The 20795-nt window shown below is 35.2% G+C and overlaps 1 protein-coding gene across 1 annotated transcript in view; it reads right to left on the reverse strand.

The window, feature by feature from the left end:
* Positions 1 to 3740, reverse strand: part of LOC128675162 (uncharacterized) — a 357722-nt gene extending 353982 nt beyond the window's left edge. The window contains exon 1 of the mRNA XM_053754366.1: positions 3397 to 3740. The gene's annotated coding sequence lies outside the window, so the exon portion shown is untranslated. The remainder of the gene's footprint in view (positions 1 to 3396) is intronic.
* Positions 3741 to 20795: the final 17055 nt, after the last annotated feature.

Consider the following 20795-nt stretch of genomic DNA (forward strand, 5'->3'; position numbering starts at 1 on the left):
ACGAGACAGTACAGTAGCGTTATGTAGCGGAATCAAGCATAGAGTTAACATTTTATAGAAACTACATTAAAACTAAAAAAACGAAAATTTTTGTATTTATTACGTTTAGACAAAAATTTTGTCTGTATGTACCTTATGCGCCTTTGGAAGGTTATGCGTTAGATACCAGTAACCCTGTATAATGATTGTCGTACAAAAAAAAAATGTTTTGTCAAAATTTGTGACGCAAGTATTGTGTCAAATTATTTCTTTAAGAAAAACCTTTTATCGACAACAAAAAATAAATACATATGCGTATACTATACATATAAAAAAACTCTAAGTATTGTAATTGGTTCAAAAAATGTCCAAAAGATTTGAAAAACATGTGAATAACAAATTAAAAAATAATAACACGACTGCTGTCTTCTGTTTAAAAAAAAACATACAAATGTATGGGTTTTAAGTAGTCGTGTATTGAGAAATTTATCCAATACTGCGCACGAGGTGACTGAAAATCTTGAAAGAAGCGGAGCCCACGGCGCAACGATTTAAGCAAATTAATTCACTTAACTACATCCACTACATATGCGAATAAAGATTATTCGTAGCACCCGGCTCTCGATGCGGCTTCCGTATCGGATGAACTCGATCGATTAGAGTCGGTTACGTGTTGCTGGGCGATTGCAATGGGTTAGTTACATTGCAGCCTGCAATTTGTGCAATTACTCGTAAGCTATAAAATAATAATAAATTAATCATAAAATACAAAGTCTAACTAGTTGCTAAAACTTTTTTTCTTGAAATGATCAACTTCATAGAGAAGATATTAGGACAACACTTAACATGTTAGAGGAAGGGAGAGAGAGATTGTGGCGTGAACTAGTGTTTGCCTACTCTATAAGGAACAAGCGTGCGCGCTAATATGTATGTATATTTTCTTATGTATATCTTATGTTTTTTCTCCAAAACATGTTCAAACATTAGCTACATATTGTACAAGTGAATTCACAAATTTAATTATTTTAATTAAAATGCTGTGGCGCAAACTCCACTGCAGGCTGCTGACGCTAGATTCAATATTTCACTTCTTTATTTAAAAAAAAAATTACAAATTAAAAAATAATAACACGACTGCTGTCTTCTGTTTAAAAAAAACATACAACATACTGTCCACAGCCATGCACAATTCCATAATCCATCCAAAAAATCATAGTAAGCACTATTGGCATGATAGGGGACACAAATCTTATGTTCCATTTCATATCAATTTTCACGTAAAATTTTCACACATACAAAAACAATGTAATATCTCTGTGAAGCGGTGGTGGTGTAATGGTTAAGACGTCCGCCTGTGGATCGAAAAGTCCCAGGTTCGAATCCTACTCGTGCCACATGAGTGCCATACCAATCTGACTCATGTATAGTAGTTTTCATCGTCCACCACTTGCTTCCGGTGATGGAAAACATCGTGAGGAAACCTGCACACTGGTTGATTCTTATTAACTTGTGAAGTGGGGAAGGCAATGATGCAAACCACTCCATTAATAATGCCAAGAAAGTTCTTGTGTGTGTTAATTCCACGTAATAACCACGACCCTCAGCCATGAGGAATACGACAATGAAGAAGAATATCTGTGTAAAAATTTAAATTATACAGTATTACAAAAAGACGAGGGTCCGTGTATTAGATTGGCACAAGACAGAAGGTTGGCGTAAAAAGTAGTGATCAGAAAAAAACCGATACGGTTATAGTATTTCACAAAAAGCTATTTACTGTTACAACACCGTCCAGTTTTATCGGAGGTTAAATAATAAGACGCTGCCGATCCATCTCTAGCAGTCGGCCTGCATACGAGGTGGATGCGAACTTGGGACGTGACTTGCACCCTTATTGCAGCGATCGCGATGCATGGTGATTAGGACGGCTGTCTTGTAATAGTAAACCCAATCCCAGCTTATATTAAACGTCTTCTCTCTGTACGAATGTTATTGCTAACACCAAAGACATCTGATGCTCCGGATCCATACTAAATATTGTCAACAGTTTGCGAAACTTTTCCGGATTCGGTATTCATTGCTATTTTTTTATTGCGATAAATAAAAGCACTCATATTAAGTACGCAATGTTCACGCACCCGCGTCGGCGTGTCTCTCGAGTACGGCGATAGTGCCGCTGTTTAGTTTATGTAATATTTTATCATAAACCTATGTAAATATTAATAATATGTATTTATTTTTCTTCACAAAAGTACAAAATTAACATTAAATTAACACAAATATATTGGTGCCCGTGCTAGGTTCCGAAGATCCCGGGTCGCCAATATTAAAACAATAAACGCACACGTACTAATATTAGGAATGTTACATAAAAGTTTGTATGTTACTTGTTCTCTCTTTATCTACTCAACCAATATTCCTGAAGTTTAGCATACATGTAATTTGAAGTACTGAGTAGAACAAATGGTACCTTTCACCATGGAAAAATAGATATTCTCGTGGGAAATTTACGCGGGCGAAGACGTGGGCAAAAGCTAGCATAAAAACTATTGATAGTTTAGAACTCTTGCTTAAATTACATTGCCCAAATATCCGTTTTCAATTTTGGCTTTAAAATCTCTAGTATCAAATTCATTCGAAACATTCAGCCTGTCATCGAAACTACATTGTTTTACTTCATCAAAAACTTATCCTACATCAAAAACATTTTCGAACGAAACGAACATAAACGAACAAAAATGTTTTTCATTGGTTAAAAATCATACTATCACGATCTCATAGTTTTGAACGTAAACTAAAATAACACAGGAAAGCGGACCCTGGGCTTCGGCAGTATGCGGCTGAGGAAGAAAAAAACACACGAACGACAGAGATTACACATTCACAATATTTTTTCAATGAAAATTACTAACATTAAAAAAATTTATTAAAATAAACACACATTTTACAACCCTCACTGGCCTAAATCACTAAATGTCATGTCGCACTATGATTACACAACCCATCAAAGCCCTAGGAGACTCCATCTACTATTAAAATGACTGAATAGTTTTATTGCATACAAAAACACTTATATCTGGAATAAAGTTCCATTAACCCTCAAACAACAAAGTCATAGCGATAAACCCTTAAAATCCGTGATATTTCATCTACTGAAGGCATTAATAATTTTAAATTTCGAATATCTATGATGCGTTCAATTTATCTAACAAAAAGTAACTCATTTCCAAAATCTTGATTTTCTATCAACGTTTCCTTAATTCTAAATTTAAAATTTTGAGTTCGAAGGCGATAAAAAAATAACGAATGTATTGTAAATACCTACATTATACTCAAATAAAAAGATTTGATTTGAATAGATGGCATCTGCTGTATTTATTTTTCATCAAGTTATATTAAAAAGAAAAATTCACCAACCTGTCTTAATATAGGAAGAAAATACCAACTAAGTCACTTTCCACTTAAATGTAACTAAGACACTTCACTTAGGTAATTTATTATCACTTATTAACAACTAAAGTACGAATAATCATTTAATAAGATGTTAAGAAACACAGTTATCACCCGAACCGAATAACACACACTATTTTTAGTGTTTTACTCTAAAAATCATTGAACAGTATCATAAGACACGAGTCACATAGATCTCTTTTCAGACAACTACAAATATATCTGAACGCACAAAGTTTAAACTCACGCATGCACTATGCAAATCGCGAAAATCGTAGGTAAAAATCGCCACCCTCCACACGTGCACTCACCGCCGGCTCGCGGCGTCAACTGATCCTGATTCGGAAATGGCCCGTACATTTTCCGCGGGAAAAGGCTGGAGATAAATTAGACACGGGAAAACTATAGGAGTGAAAGGGATGGCCGCAGGAAATGTTTCGTCTCGCACGTGGCGCGATGCGGTCAATTGCAGTAGGGTCATTGCCGTAGGCTATTATTTACTTTGGAAATTGTTACAGGTTTACCCTTTATAATAATAATAAAACAATTTCGCTTAACTAGGTGAATAGCATATGGCGTTCAAAGAGCGGTAATCAATTATTTTTAGAGTCATGTAAAAAAAAAATCACCAAGTGAAAATCCTTCCTTAGAAAAAGCCAAGGTTTTCTTGGGTGAGAACATCGGTAGTGAAACTCATTATTTAGCGTATTCATGTCTTCCTTACGAACCGGTGAAAATGTGCCGGTCTAACAATTGTTTCTCAATTGTGTCTCGTTTCTCCGCGGTCGACGAGGTTTGTCAAGATTCTTATGATTCATAGACCTACATATGTATATATTATTATACGATCTGATTTGAAAGTATATAGGTTTATCTGTAAATTAAATAAATATATTACGACAAATCACACAGATTGAGCTAGCCCCAAAGTAAGTTCGAGACTTGTGTTATGGGATACTAACTCAACGATACTATATTCCATAACATATACAGATAAACATCCAAGACCCGGGTCAATCATTAATTAATTGATTAATTAATGATTTTATCACCCATATTATTATAATTTAATGTTTATTCAATGAGTACTGATTGATTACAATGTTATGTCCAATATTTTTAGACGGGCCAATATGTGCAGGCACATCGCTCGCGTGTAACCTAGTTGACGTGTGTATACTTAAAATATTTTTTAACAATATATTAATTTTAACTATACCATTTATGAAATCAACAAACCATATTTTACCACCCAATTTGCTAAAGCGCTTTACAACAAGAGCTTTATTGGCGAGCTTTCGGCGGCGTTGCTTTGTAAGCGGTCAATGAACCGTGAAATTTAAGATTGGTCCAATTGGAGGTGCCAGATTTGTTTGCGAATGAAGAGCTCACTGCAAAAAGGGAATTGAGGACGGAAATAGCAAGTACTGCCAATGTCTGTCCACGAAGGATGCCGAAAACCGTGCGAAATAGAGAAGAAAATATTGGAAAGTGGACACAGGTCTCCGACTCTCTGTGGCGGCGGAAGCAACCGGGAAATTACTCAAATGAAAAAGAATAATTGTTGAGTTGAAACAGATGGCTGGTTGTAAAATTTCAGCCGAATCTTCAAACCATACAATTTCGTAAAATCGTCTGTGATTTTAAGACAGGCCGCCATTCTAACGTCAGCTCTTGCCTTTCAGCGGTGATGGCTATAGTCGCTTCTTATGACAACCATGATAAGTGCTCATATTCTTGGATGATACCATGCACCACCAAGACCTAAAAAGAATACTCTTGTCCCAATATTATATGAAACTAGCGACCAATATTACATGTATACATGTTATATACATATAAACCTTCCTCATAAATCACTCTATCTATTTAAAAAAACAGTATCGAAATCGGTTACATAGTTATAAAGATATAAGCATAAATAGGGACAGACAGACAGCGGGAAGCGAAGTTGTTTTGTTTTTTGTTCTCGATTACTTCATTTCATTTTCCTTTTCCCAAATAATTCTAAGTTATCATTAATGGCTGCTCAGAAATGTCTTACATAATAACTTAAGTAAATATTCTTGATGTCTTTGGTATAACGTTTTTTGTAGGTTTGGTAAACATACTCATTCTTGGAATAGATAACTCAAATAAATGAATTCACTTCCTAGAAAGTTGGATTTAAGAAGCCCTACTAATGCAAAAATTTGTGAGGATGTGTGTGTATGTTTGTTACTCTATCATGCAAAATCTACTAGACCGATTATTGTGAAATTTGGTACACGGGTAGAATGTAACCTGAGATAATTTATAGGGTACTATTTATCCCAAAATTGTCACGGGAGCGAAGCCGCCAGTCTCAAACAAATACTGAAGAACCTAAAGCTCTTTAAATACTAAGATTATAATATTAATTAACTTAAGTGGTTGAACGGACGAGCTTAGAACATAATAAAGTTTCGGTCAAATAAAAACAAATTTTGTTTGAGCTCACAACATTTGAATTAGTTAAGAATTCTTCATAGTCGTTACTCCTCATTGCTGAGTATCGTGGTGATTACGTGGAATGAAACACACATATCGACTTTCTTGGCACTATTAATGGAGTGATTTGCCATTGCCTTCTCCATTTCACACGCAAGTTAATAATCAACCAGTTTGCAGGTTTCCTCACGATGTTTTCCTTCACCGGATGTGATAATTAAGAATATTTTGTTGATATCTGTATGATTTATGTAAACAAAATAATTGTTTAAATATATAACATACGAATAGGAAACTAATTATAATGTTATTGTAACCAGCTCATCTTTTTTTCAGCGTATAAGTCTGGCAGTACAGCGAGGAAATGCTGCCAGCATTCTGTGCACGTTGCCTCGGTGCGGCGCGTTTTAGGAGGTTTTTTATTTGTAATAATTTTAGTACATACATAACATACCTAGCTTGTAATATTTATTATTGTATTCAAACAAGTGCCTGTCTTAGATTTGTATAATATATAGAAAAAATTGAGTGAGGTTATCCCGCCATGTCCGATTGTCCATGACGGTGTGCCCATAACGCAGTGTGCACCGTGCACCACCGTGTGGACAGCAGATTACTGAAATATGCGTAACTAAAATCGACCATATAACAATGTTATAACGTCGAAAATAGTATGCATTCATATTTAGCCACTAGCATTCATGTAGGCCTAAGAAACGGTTGTATATTAATTAATTTAACTTTTAAACATCTACGTTTAATCGGCTAAACCTGGTTCTAGCCGCATTTCAGGCTTTAGCTGTAACACATTTAAAATTCTCAGCGCACAACTAACAAAATAGGAAAATACACCTCCATTGCTATCTGAGCTCCTTGTATTGAACCAAATGAATGAACGGCATAAACAGGGTAATTACCACGAGTTAATGATATGGCGGGAAGCGATGGAATTTGTGATAATAGCTATATTTTTATCTGGGACGGTCTGTATCATTATTCCTTTGGTAAGTCCGGTGCGACGACTATATAAGAAACATCAAAGAGCTATGGTCTGATAACTAGGGATATCAACGAAGTGAAGAAGAAAAAGTAGGAAAACGGTCTCTGGGCTCCGACGCTCAACGGTTGAGGAAGAAAACCGAGAAAACGCTCAAAAGAAGAGACGAACATTCATTGATACATTCATATCTATCAAATAAATAATTATTTTATTACTGAGATAATGCTGTTATTTAGATATGAAATTTAAACACACGGACAGAATATAATAATGTATGTTATATGAAGGATGTATGTTGATTTTTATTTCAAAATTCCCGCGGGAGCAAACCCACGAGGTGCGTCTAGTTTGTTTTATAAATATGTTTCACGCATATTATACATTGACAAGGGCAGGCGTAACAAACGTTGCTGCAGTCAATTTTGACTTTAACTTTAACCTGCGCATAAAACTCAAAGTATATACTATTTTGTTGAAACGAAGGCAGGTTAAAATCACGGTCACCGTGAAACTCATCTAAAACTAAACTCTAACTAAAACTAAAACTCATTTAAGTAACATTATTAGCTTTAAATTAATATTGGTTCACAACAATTCGCTTATCGGCGAGTTTAATATACTCAAACATGTACCATTTAAATAAAGACAACTAAAATGTAACATTTTAATATACTATCTCGACTTAGTAACTATGTCGTAGCCTCGAGCTACAATCCGTAGCGGTCTACGGTCACTGCTACAGAGTGCTACGACAGTTACGCGCGATGATATTTGTTTGATTGTTCTATAGACGGAGATAATTACAGACATCGGGTATCTTTCGGTTCACTCATACAAGAAATAGACAGACAAGTTATTTTATTAAGCATATAATACAATATATTGTTACTTCTCTTATCTTTTCTACTTTTTCTTCATGTTTTTCCTCATCAGATAAATAAAGGTTCAGGTCGTTGAACCCACAGGCTTAAATCTAATCTAAGCTTGCTGACGATAAAGAAGAACTGAAATAGTAACAGATTGCGAACCAATCTTTTATGGATAAAGATAAATTTATATGCTAACCATATTATTTTTTGATGTTAAATATGTATGTGGACAAAATTTTGAAATTCTCCATATTATTATCCATCCGTGGCCAAATGGTCATCACGTCGGACTGCTACACTCCGGGTCCCGGGTTCTATCCCCGGTCAGGTCAAAATGGAAAATGAACTTTTCCAGATTGACTTGGGTCTTGGATGTTTATCTATATAGGTATGTATATGTTATAAAAAAATTATATTGTGTTATATGTTACTAATGCAAATTTTGCAATAAGTATATAAAAAAAAAACAATAGAAGTATGTTTATTAAGTTGCGACCCATAACTTCTGTGGGAATTTTGCTGTCAAATCAGCCCCGAAGCTTCTAAACCCAGGACCTCATTTAAAATGTTAGTTATACTAACGTTATCCTAAATTTCCATATTTTTATATATTTAGAGCCATTAAGTCTCTCACTGCTGGAGAAATACCTTTGTTTCCATTTGCTCCGGATCTGTGTTCAAGTTTTTTAGGAACCTGTCCAAGTCATCTCGACATGTTTACAACTAAATCATATTTGAAAATCATGTAGCCTACTTACAATCATTGAAAACTTCACGCCGCTTAAAAAGAAGGTATTTTTTCCCCGAAGCGTCCTATTATTGTGAAAAAAGTCATGAGATAGGTACCTTGGGCGCCACAAAAGCATTGACCACCATAACAACGGTTAAAAGGGCTGATAACTGAATGAGTACACTTTTGATCGGCGAGGCGTGCGCCCCGACCCTATTATAGGTCTGTGCGGGTGGGTGGCGACCTGGCGCATTCGCTCTTATAATATCAAAGATATATATGATATTGCTCGACCTGAAAACATTCTAGAAACAAATGGCGACATTCTCTCCCAGCGAACTATTAGGAAAAACAGAGAAATCAGAGAGAAAAATTAAAAATAGATATTTGTTTTTGTCACTAATTATTGATTAATTTTATTATATTATTTACGTGTTTTGCTATTGTTTGCCCTGTATAATATTTGTGAAACCGAAATCGCAACGTCAGTGTCATATAAATTCCATACATATTCCACAAAATATCTGATTTTCCTTTTGAAAATTGCATATAAAACTGTTTGATACGTTTGCTCACAATGGCGACGCGCCCTAACATATCCATTCCACTATTACCGGGGTGTCGCTGCCAGGCCGCCCGGGGCAGAGTACTCTTACCCGGATTCTCCCGGTTTTTCAGTTTCACGCGACATCGAAGTTACTAATAAGGTTCTAGATATTTGGGGTGTAAGACACTCGAAGCCACGTTTCAGGATGTTTGCAAGAAATGATAATTTTCCATTTGACATCATTTTTTTTATTGATGTCGTTTGATGTGAATAAATATATATATAAGTATATATATAAGTATATAAGGTCTGTAATATTCACCTTACAAAGTTTTTCCATGTTTTTCATACTATATGGGTTTAAAAAGAGTTGTTTTATAACAATGCATTATTATGATATAATATAATAATAATAATTAAGACAAATCACACAGATTGAGCTAGCCCCAAAGTAAGTTCTACACTTGTGTTATGGGATACTAACTCAACGATACTATATTTTATAACAAATACATATATAGATAAACATCCATGATTGGCCCGGGGGCCAATCAGAAAAAGATATTTTTCCATCATGACCCGACCGGGGATCGAACCCGGGACCTCTCGGTTCAGAGGCGAGCACTTTACCACTGCGCCACCGAGGTCGTCATGTCATATGTCATGAAAACCAGATTCCCCACGCTTCTGTCATTTGAAACGCGTAAAAAGTACAAAAATGTGTAAAATATGTATCTGATTTCTCATAATTCCATAAGAAAAAGCGCTCCCGACGAACTTGAAAGACATCTGTTGGGGGCGTCACGCGTGACTCGCCCACTAACTCTTAATTTATTTAAATAACTAATTACGTATTCTGCTCAGGCAAGTTGTGCTTCGGAAAAATGAGACTTCATCGGTGTGGACAGATACACAAGTTGTGTTTTGTAACTTTTGAGGGTTCCGTATTGGAAAACAATGCGTTTTTCCGGGCCGAAATATAGTTTATGTGTATTCTACGTATTTTTTTATTTAATCTAGTTGACGTGTCCCACTGCTGGGCAAGGAATCCGTACTTATTCAACCGTGTCGGTCCTTCGTAAAGTCCCAACGATATCGATAGTAATTATGTACTTAAACGGGTTTTCAAGAAGATTGGTTGAGCAGACACAGGGTGAAAAGGTAACAAACAAACTTGCTTAGCATTTACGATATTGATTGTGCGGATGTCAAGTTACCCAGCATGGACCACTATGACACGGTAATAGTGGCGAATTTGTATTTATTTTGCATAGATTGATGCGCAGCTGACTGTACAAACTAAAACACATTTGTAAATGTGACATTTGCGGTGAAGTTTGTTGCTCCGCTTCTTCTTCACCTGCGCTTAAAAGTCAGCGGTAGTTTTAAGTATTTGTTTGACGTCAATAAGTGTTAAACTAAAGAAATAAATTCAAAAATTAAATTTGTGTAGAGTTAAAAATCGATTCTTTTCCGTCAATTGAGCAATCTCATATTTCCCACATTTCATTCACGCGAGTTTAATTAAATTGTATCCAACAAAATAATCCAGTTAAAATGGCACTTAGTGAAAACATTTTAACTCTATTAGTAGCCACGTCCGGCGCACGCTGCGAACACACCACCGGCTAGACTGCTAATGTTCTATGTTTATGCATAAATAGAATATGATATATTGAATACACACAACGTACATTGTCATTAAATTCGCAAGATTTGTCTGACGCCGACCCTCTTTGGGAATGCTGTTGTCTATCAGTTGTTAAGGCTATGTGTCCCTGAGTTCTCTCGTACGACACCCTCGGGACGATATGGAGTGGTCCTATTCTAGGGATATACCACGTGACATATATTTTATCAACACATTACCACAGAAAACGAAATACATAATAAATAAATATATTAGGACAGATCACACAGATTGAGCTAGCCCGAAAGTAAGTTCAAGACTTGTGTTACGGGATACTAACTCAACGATACTATATTGTATAACAAATACATATATAGATAAACATCCAAGACCTATCAGAAAAAGAGTTTTCCATCATGATCCGACCGGGGATCGAACCCGGATCTGAACCTCTCGGTTCAGATGCAAGCACTTTACCACTGCGCCACCGAGGTCGTCAATAAAGCAATAGCGTGTACATGGATCAAAAATAAATACCAATTAAAACACATATAACTCACTACCACTTGCCTTATTTGCTCAGAAGCTGTGGGTTCAAATCCTATGAAAAATATATACAGAAGAAGGGAAAGAAGTTTTAAAAGAATTTCTACATAATCATTATATTTTAAAAGAAGCAATAACAAGCGTAGGCACAGATCGCCACAACCTGGGTTCCCGAAGGGCAGCAGGCGTCGAGGTAGACACGAACATGTTGGCGAGATTATTTAGACAAGTTTCAGCGTGGCAACAAATGGCTCAGGATAAAGACATTTTTAAGGGGAGACCTTTACCCAGCAGTGGGACACATAACACAGGCTATAAAAAGAAGTAACAAAACTTGAAAAGCATTGATTCAGAAATATGATATTTACAGGCACTTTGTGCTTTGTGTGACCAAAAAGTGTTCAGGTTTTCGGAGTCACAGGGACTAATAATGAAACTGTGATATGATAACTGTTCCAACAATTTTCACAAAAGCACTATCGATTACCAAATTCACTAGTCAAGTCATATGATCGCATTCACTTAAAAGTAAACATTCCCCGTCCTTGTTACACTCCCTTCCAAATGTCCTGTGCTTAGATGTTTTATCTCGCTCGCTCCCACGAGATGACGGTCAGTGGTAAATGAAGGTATTGCGTGTTAGACCTCCATTCTTCAACATCAAACTTATATACAGAGTGATATAAAAATGCGAAATTAGGGTACGGCCGTAAAATATGACCCATTTACTTAAAGACAGTTGTGTCTTCTTCTTTCGAATCGTCTGTTTCATTTTTTTTTTATTTCACAGTAATTACCTACTAGTTAATATTGCAGAGGTTAGCGTGAGCAACTCTAATTTTTAATTGTTATTAATGATGTTTTAATGGAATTGCATCTATCTTAATTTAATACAAACCAACCTAAGACCGCAGCTTCACCCGCGTGAATTTCACTGCGAAAACGGAACAGGCATGATTTTTATATAAACTTTCATCACCGATTATAGTCATTTGATTTTTGAAAAAACATACCTATATTTGAACGGCGGTCTTAAACTACATGTATACCAAATTTGATCGAAATCGGTCGAGCTGTTTAGCCGTGAAATCGGAACAGACATACAGATAGACAGATTTTCGCATTTACAATTTTATGGATGCAACTCTTTCAAAAATTTAGGTGTATAATTTGTATATTTTTCGATCAAATTATTTTATATGAGACAATGTTATGCTGCAATGCAATTTAACACTATTTTTTCCTAATACCACAACATTGCATGCTAATGATACCAATCAAATTGAATACTAACCCATCGCCAATCCAATATGGCGACAAAGTTACAAAATGTTTAGACAATTCAACACATTTCATGTCGCAAATTCGCGCGAATATTTCACTAATCGGCCACCGCAAACCGCAACATCCTGTGTATACAGTATATCTAAATTGTGGCAGGTACGCGCTGACGTGCGACGGTTAAAAACGAATTATATCGGAGCACCCTGTAGAGAATCATTTGTCATGGCTCTGGTGTGCACGCCCCTTAAATAGTTTAGGAAACGTAGAAGTTTTTCTACACTATATGATTATTATATTAGAAAAATATTTTTAATACAACCATAGATTTTAATCAGATTTTTACATTACTTATTGATTGCTAAAGCAGCGGTCTGTCCCGGCTTCGCTCGGATAAATACATAATAAATATACATTATAATAATACACCTAAACCTCCCTCTGGAATCACACTATCTATTGGTGAAAACTGCATGAAAATCCGCGTAGTAGTTTTTGAGTTAAACGCAAACAGACAGACGTGACAGAGGAATTTGTTTTGTAATATGTAAGAATAATATTTTCTGTCCAATTGTTCATCATAAAATAAGTCAAATTCCAAGCATTAACAAGAATTGTGTAATAAATTATTATTTGTTAATATTTAATATTTTACGTACCTTCAAATATCTCTTAGAGTAATTTTAACAAAGGGTAAACTCAAAAAACATTTTTATTTTATCAAGAACGAGATTCTTGTAGAAGGAGTATTTTCCACTCTAATCTCCCTGCCGTAGATTATATTTAAATAAAGAGTTATTTTAGATAAAGGGAAAAGCCATTCAGGTTAAAAACAAAACTGATATATTCACTATTTATACCTAAATAATCATAGAAACTGTATAACAATAACGCATAAGAATAAGAAATAACATGTCTATCTCCAGGTCTATTTTTTAATCCAGATGTAAGTCTGGTTCAGTTTTTCATTCCCGAATTAACCAACAAAGCCGGGTTATCGCAGACAATCAGCTAACTCACTTTTAATTACACGATACCTTGTGTTATTCAATATTAATGGAAAACTAACACGGCATTTTGCACGGTTTTTTTTTATATTTTCATGTTAAGTTCCTTTTAAACAAGCTTAGGAACAGTAAACACCACAAACACATGATCTTTGGTGAGGGTCGTGGTCATTACGTGGAATGAAATACACACAACAACTTTCTTAGGAGTGGCATTATTAATGGAGTGGTTTGCCATTGCCTTCTCTATTTCACACACAAGTTAATAATCAACCAGTGTGCAGGTTTCCTCACGATGTTTTCCTTCACCGGAAGCAAATGGTGGCCTATGAGGGAAAACTACTATATATAAATCAGATTGGTATACAAACTCATGTGGCACGAGTAGGATTCGCACCTGGGACCTTTCGATCCACAGATCTTAACCATTACACCACCACCGCGTTTGCAATTCACTTATTCATTATTGACTTAAAAGGACATTTGCTAAATTATCTATAATAAATATATCTAATAATAAAGTAAGATTTTTACTATCAGCGATTCGCCCGACATTTTCCAAATTTCACAAAAAAATTAAGTAGGGTTTATGTCTAATTTTTTTTTTTTTTAATAAATATATTGGGACAAATCACACAGATTGAGCTAGTCCCAAAGTAAGTTCGAGACTTGTGTTATGGGATACTAACTCAACGATACTATATTTTATAATAAATACATATATAAATAAACATCCAAGACCCGGGCCAATCAGAAAAAGATCGTTTTCCATCATGACCCGACCGGGGATCGAACCCGGGACCTCTCGGTTCAGTGGCAAGAACCTTACCACTGCGCCACCGAGGTTGTCGACCTTGTTGAATTGGCTACCATTCAACTCGGGTGGTGCCAAAAAAAGAAAGGGGGTAAGCGGTGAGCTTGTGTTTTCCATGTATTCGTTTATTGAAGTATTTATTAATCCCGCAATCGCGAATATTCAAGACACAATGCGTACAATATTGCAAGTAAAAAAACACCGTCTTTATACTCCGACAGCAAACGAACGTAATACCTGTAAAGCATAAAAAAATAAAAATTTTCTAATTTTCAAAAACCCACCCGCTTACGAATTCTTGCGTTGAGCCCATTAATTTGAGATAACCGTATTCTAAAAAAAAATGTATTTGACCAAGTCCAATGGCTTTGTTGCAATTTTTATGTCACCTCATGGATTTAGTTAGTAACGGAGTACCTACTAATTCCATGTGTCACCTATCTTAGAACTACTCGGGCAGCTAAGACAAATGTCACCGATACCTCAATTATGTCAGTCCGTGCAGCAGTTTTGGAGATACCTATAAGGTAATAAATAATATTACATAATAAGCGCGAAAAACAATACCCTTCCTTTGCAGTCGGGTGAAAAGAACGTGGCACTACTACAATACCATTAAAATATGATCAAGATACCTATCTATAGGTGTACTAAGGAAGCTATCGAGTCGTCGAATGTCTAATGAAGCGAAGACTTCAAATAGAGGCAAGTTTGCTTTAGTAATTGTGCCTATAGTATGCACAGAGACTGCAATTTTGAACATGGCGATTGCATTTGCTATGCCGCCTACGATTGTGAATGTAATTCGTGTAATTTATTTGTAATTCTGTAATTATTGTGCGATTACTTGCACAGTTAAACGTAGCTACTAGGATTTATTTCGATATACGTAATTTATTAAGGCTCCATTGATGATTGAATGGCATTTTTTAATTACGTCGACAAAAAATAAGGTTACACCTACGTTGACAAAATTGTAGTTAGATACTATGTTATCAAACTTCCTAAATAATAAAGTTAAATTTCACGAATTTCACGAAGATTGTATAATCTTCGTGAAATTTTGCATACATTCAGAATACGGAGAAGAACATTCAACAATACACTTCATTCATCCCGGAAAAATAGCTTTCTCGCCCATGTCTGTTTCTAAATTACGATCTTTTTCCACGCCACGGATTTTGACGCACTTCACTTTTTTTTCACTGTTACGTAGACTAGCACTCTTGCGAAGGCGGGCTGGATCACTAGTCAATAATAAATTGTTTAAAAAGTATGTATAGGTACCTACAAAAGCGGGCAATTCAAACCGTCGCCGCATAGAACCCTGCAATCAAACGCTTTGACGCTCACTGCCTGATTACCGCCAGTTTGACACTCCACCGGTTGAGATATAACTAGGTGATTAAACTGGATTCCTGTGCTTAAATGTCTTTACTGTTTCGGTTCGGTTCAGGTAAAACTGACACGGATTACTGGATTGGACTGATTTGCCAATCATATGCCATAACTTAACTATATGCTGCTAGATGTTGCCCGGGGCTTCGCTCCCGTGGGAATTTTGAGATAAAATATAGCCTATACCAATCTTGGATAATGTACCTGTCTAATGGTGAAAGAATTTTTGAAATCGATTCAGTAGTTTCGGAGATTAGATTAGAAACATACAGACTCACAAACGCTTACCTTTTTATAATAATGTATAGATTACTGCGTTTCGAATGGCACGTTAAGCCTTTGGTCCTGTTGTATTTGCAGTCACAAAGACAAAGATTATTTATTTGCAAAAACAGGAATTTACATTATTTACAATGTGTGGGTATATATATAGTGTTATAGCCTGCAAATTCGCAATAAGACTCGTGATGAGTCATGGCCCGTACTCTCGTAATCGAAACGAAAGGACTGCTGAATGGTCATCATGTTATAATGTCATAATATGTCATTAAACTGATGAATAAGTATATGATTGTAAACATTTTTATATGTTTTATTATGACTTACTTATGACCGCAGTCTTATATGTTTTTATTTTAGTAAGTACTAGAAGGGAAGAAAAATAAAAATATATTCAATTATTTGTAGAGTTTCTTTGCTTTGTTATTTTTAAAAATGTGAAGCTTGAAACGTAAATCAAAACCATGATAATATTATTAGTTTCAATATATATCATATTCAATTAGTCTGAAGTTATCTTTCAAGTTTCATCATTTTAAAATTTTAAACTCACTTCATCCAACACCTGAATGCCAAGGTTACTACTTCACACTATGGCCAGTAATCTAAACTAGATTACTGGCAATAGTGATCGAAAAACTCAGCTGCAATCGCGAACGGCGCGATATAATCGTATCTGTGTCTCGCCACTGGCGCCAAATTTAGGCCCATTCTGCCCGTAAGGATTTTCGTTGATGTACTGTGTGGTTTGATTCATATGACATGGCGAGAAATTGAACAAAAAATCTCATTTCAAATCCTATAAAGAACGCGAAAATTAGGGAATAGCGGGAAGTTTTTGTCTGAAGTAAGGGTTTTAACGAAGGTTACATACATAAAACTTTTGTTTATGGCTAATAGATAACTTATATTAAAACTCTTATTAAAAATGTGTTACGTCAATAATCATTTTAATTGCTTAATATTAATCGGACGTTTCATTTCATTTTCATTATTTTACACAAACATTTCATAAAGTTGGGACATAACCAATGAAAAAATAATAACTATTTACATATTTATACATTTTAACGACAGGCGCCAAATCATCTCACGCAATGACCCTCCATGCGCCCATAACATGTACCACAACCTAAAAACGGGCGATTATTTATCGAATGGAGGAAACTGCCACGGACGAATATTCGCTTTGATGTGACGAAAAAGGATTGTCTTATTTCACCTTTTTTCTGCTTTTGTAATGGTTTTCACGTCCCGCCCGTCGGCTTTCGGCGTTGCGCAAAATTATTCGGAAAAAATATTGGTTTACAATGAAAGGGAAAACTGGCTTTTTCCGAATCGTATTATCATGTAAGTAATTTTGTACGCGTTTACGAATTTGATATTATATAGTGCTAATTTATCTATTTACCGACTACAGTCTACAGCACCACATACAAATATAATAATATAGTGAACTGGTAATGATAACCCCGTTTTCTAAGCATTAAATCCATCCGTATCATTTAAACCACACCAGTCTGAAAAGTGCACTTTACCTAATGAGCAAAGACGAGATCTCAAAGGTTTTTGAGTTAAAGATTTTGGACACATGTAAACTAGTGTCAGGCTGGAACTATGTAATGATTGAAGAGATTTTTGGCTAAAACGGAACCGTTCGGTTAGTACTTTGTACTAATAGTTTGTAGCATTGGTAAATATCATTTAATTTAGAATATGACGTGAAAAAGTACCCGTGAAGGCCTAATTTCTGAATAAATGATTTTATTTTCGTATTTAAGTAATTTTACACAAGGTGTTTCAAAATATCTATATATACAAACTACGCCGTAAGTAACCGTATATAGAAGTTCCTTAACGCGAAATTTCAATTTAATATTGGCATTTCTACAAGTTTGTTGTCAGTTGCGTCCATTGTAACAAATACGCTAACCTCCTTACGAGCACCCTGTTTAAAAGTATTAATATTATATTTATAAAAAACGAAAAGTTTGCGGAAAAACTACTGCACGGATTTTCATGCGATTTACACCATTATATAGTGCGATTCCTGATGAAGGTTAAGGTGTATAATTTATTGTGTTGTCCGAGCGAAACCGGTACGGGCCGCTAGTCTATCATAATCTATATATATATATATATAAAAGAAGACACTGAATGACTGACTGACATTACAACGCACAGCCCAAACCGCTGACTTCAAATTTAGCACGCTGATTCCTTATGTGGTCTAGGGGTGCACTAAGAAAGGATTTTTCAAAATTCATCCTCGAAGGGGATAAAAAGGGTTCAAAGTTTGTATTGGGAAACCAGATTAGTTAAGGAGTCCTAAATATATCACTGAAGGGGACACGCGGGCGAAGCCGCAGACAAAAGCAAGTAAATAATAATTCGATAATACAATCGTATTGCAGCGTGGTGATTCGATTGTTAATCGATATTCCCATTGAATTTGTCTATAAACGCTTTAATTATGAAGTTGTTTGCGGCCGGCTAGTCGCCAACGCTGCCCCGCATTGTGGCGGGCCAGCCATCGTGAATTATACATTTCATTTTGAACCTGTTTGTTACTAAATTTTCGATGGATTTCGTCCCGGGATATATTTGAAAATTACTGTTGTTTAGTGCTCCATAGATAATGTAAAATAAAAATAAAACTAGTTGTTCGCCACGAACTAAGACACAGTAGACTCGGGAACACAATAGTTTTTGATGAGTTTTTACAAAATTGTGAATATTTCAAAAACGACTGAAACGATTTTGATGAGTAACCCTAAGAACTTAAAAAATCTATTGACAGATTCTACATACCTTTTAAATTTCATCAAAATCAGACCAACGATTCAAAATTATCGCGTTACAAACATACATACATAGAAAAAATGTATTTCAACTACCTAATTATCATTTTGTCAAAAAATTTACATAAACATAGAACGAAAACGCGTTAACAAATTATTTATAACAGTATGCATATCAATATTGTCAGTATGTTAGTAATTTTATATTTAATAATTTATCATTCATTATTTATCATACATTCGTCATAGGTAGTAGTCGCCTCTTTTGCCGTGGAGAATGTAATCCATACAAAAATATATGTTTGTATGTCTAACAGTGAGTACAAATATGGTAACTGTATCCCTCTCTTTCTAATCTATTTTCTATGTTCTCGTTTTCATTGAGAACTACAACTGTGCGACGCCCGGGATTAAACCTAAAATGATAAAATTTTGAACTTTATTCAACATGCCTATAGTGGCTCCTTGAGAATGCTTCTAAATGCGTATCAGCTGCCCTCGTTTCATACGACGCGACGTCAAGATTTGGAGTGAGTGAGAAAGAGTACAAAATAACATCAGAAAATAAAATTGAAATGTTAAATTTCATTACCTTTTCGGCCATTTTCTTAGCCGATAAGTACATCGACTAAGAAAATGGCCGTAAAAATAAAGCGCTTTTGTTGAACTCTGGCTTTTACATTTCCAACACTCTGTCTTTGATTAATGTTTGAGTGGAATCACCGCATATTTTTCCTAATATTTCATGAGCTACAGCATAAAATTGATAAACAAGGATTGATGCAATCTATCAATCCATGTCGGTCTTATCTGCAATGTTAGAGTTTTACCATTTTTTTGTTTGTCTATCAACAACATTACTTGTTACATTTAATATAACCTTAAACCTATAATAACTAAGTCGATATCCGTATATCAAGATATTAGTTAAAATTGTTTTGTAACAACGCCACAGTATAATAAAGTTTATCGCAAATTGTTAGTCTACTGAATTTTTCGTGTATAATTATTTATAGTGGTTTTGTAGACTGTGGTTTCAGGTTTAGGAAATGCAACTATGACAGCTGAAATATGGTGCAATTTATCATGGACGCCTCGCCTAACGGTTTCAGCATTGAATTGGATGTGGCCGAATTCAGGGCATTGGGTTTTTAGTAATTTAGATGGGGTGGACGAGTGATTTAATCTAAGAGCGATTTTTCCGTAAATGGAAACCTTTTTTGGGGATATTTACGGCTGTTCTGTTTTAGAATGCCTTTTATTTCGGTGTTTGGACTTCTTGTCACTGCATTAAGTTTATAATCTTTCCTTAATAGTGATTTCGCGTAGACATATATGGCGTTCAGGAGTGTATCGTGTTTTTGAAAAATAGGCAATGCATCATTGTGTTTCTGGTGTTTTTCTTACCATCAGGCAATCCACGTGACGGTTTGCCTAACGCTATAAAAATTTATAACATTTTAATCAATGAAATAACTTATTTTAGGTTCATTCTTGTTTTCTTAAAATTTACAAACGTTAACATTTTTTTACATTTAATTTTAATTACTTATATTTTGTCACGATATTTATTATAACATATTCCAAAGGACTAACAGATATTTTTTATCGAGAAACAACACTCATTAAAAGCAAATTAATTTTAAAGTTAGAAAACTGAATCTCATCGCCATCGCGCGATCAAAGCGGACCTTTTCTGGCCCTTGCGAACAAAATAATCGGAATTGATAAACATCTTAAGAAATGAGAATTTGCTGATTTTCAATAAGCAAATGGCGCGAAAGGCAGTGGCGTAGCCACCAAAGGACTAGATGGTGTCGTGCACCGGGACACCCAAGCTTCAGGGGCCCTTATGTTTTAAAAATCGTGACAAATTATTGTGTACATAAATTCTTAGTATTTTCATTGACAAAAACTACAAAACCAATCCAGGTCCATGTACTTACTCTTATTTATAACAAAAAGCTGTATATAAGCATGAAAAAAAAATGAAAT

This window comes from Plodia interpunctella, chromosome 14 (genome assembly GCF_027563975.2).
Source record: "Plodia interpunctella isolate USDA-ARS_2022_Savannah chromosome 14, ilPloInte3.2, whole genome shotgun sequence".
Classification (NCBI taxonomy): Eukaryota; Metazoa; Arthropoda; class Insecta; order Lepidoptera; family Pyralidae; genus Plodia; species Plodia interpunctella.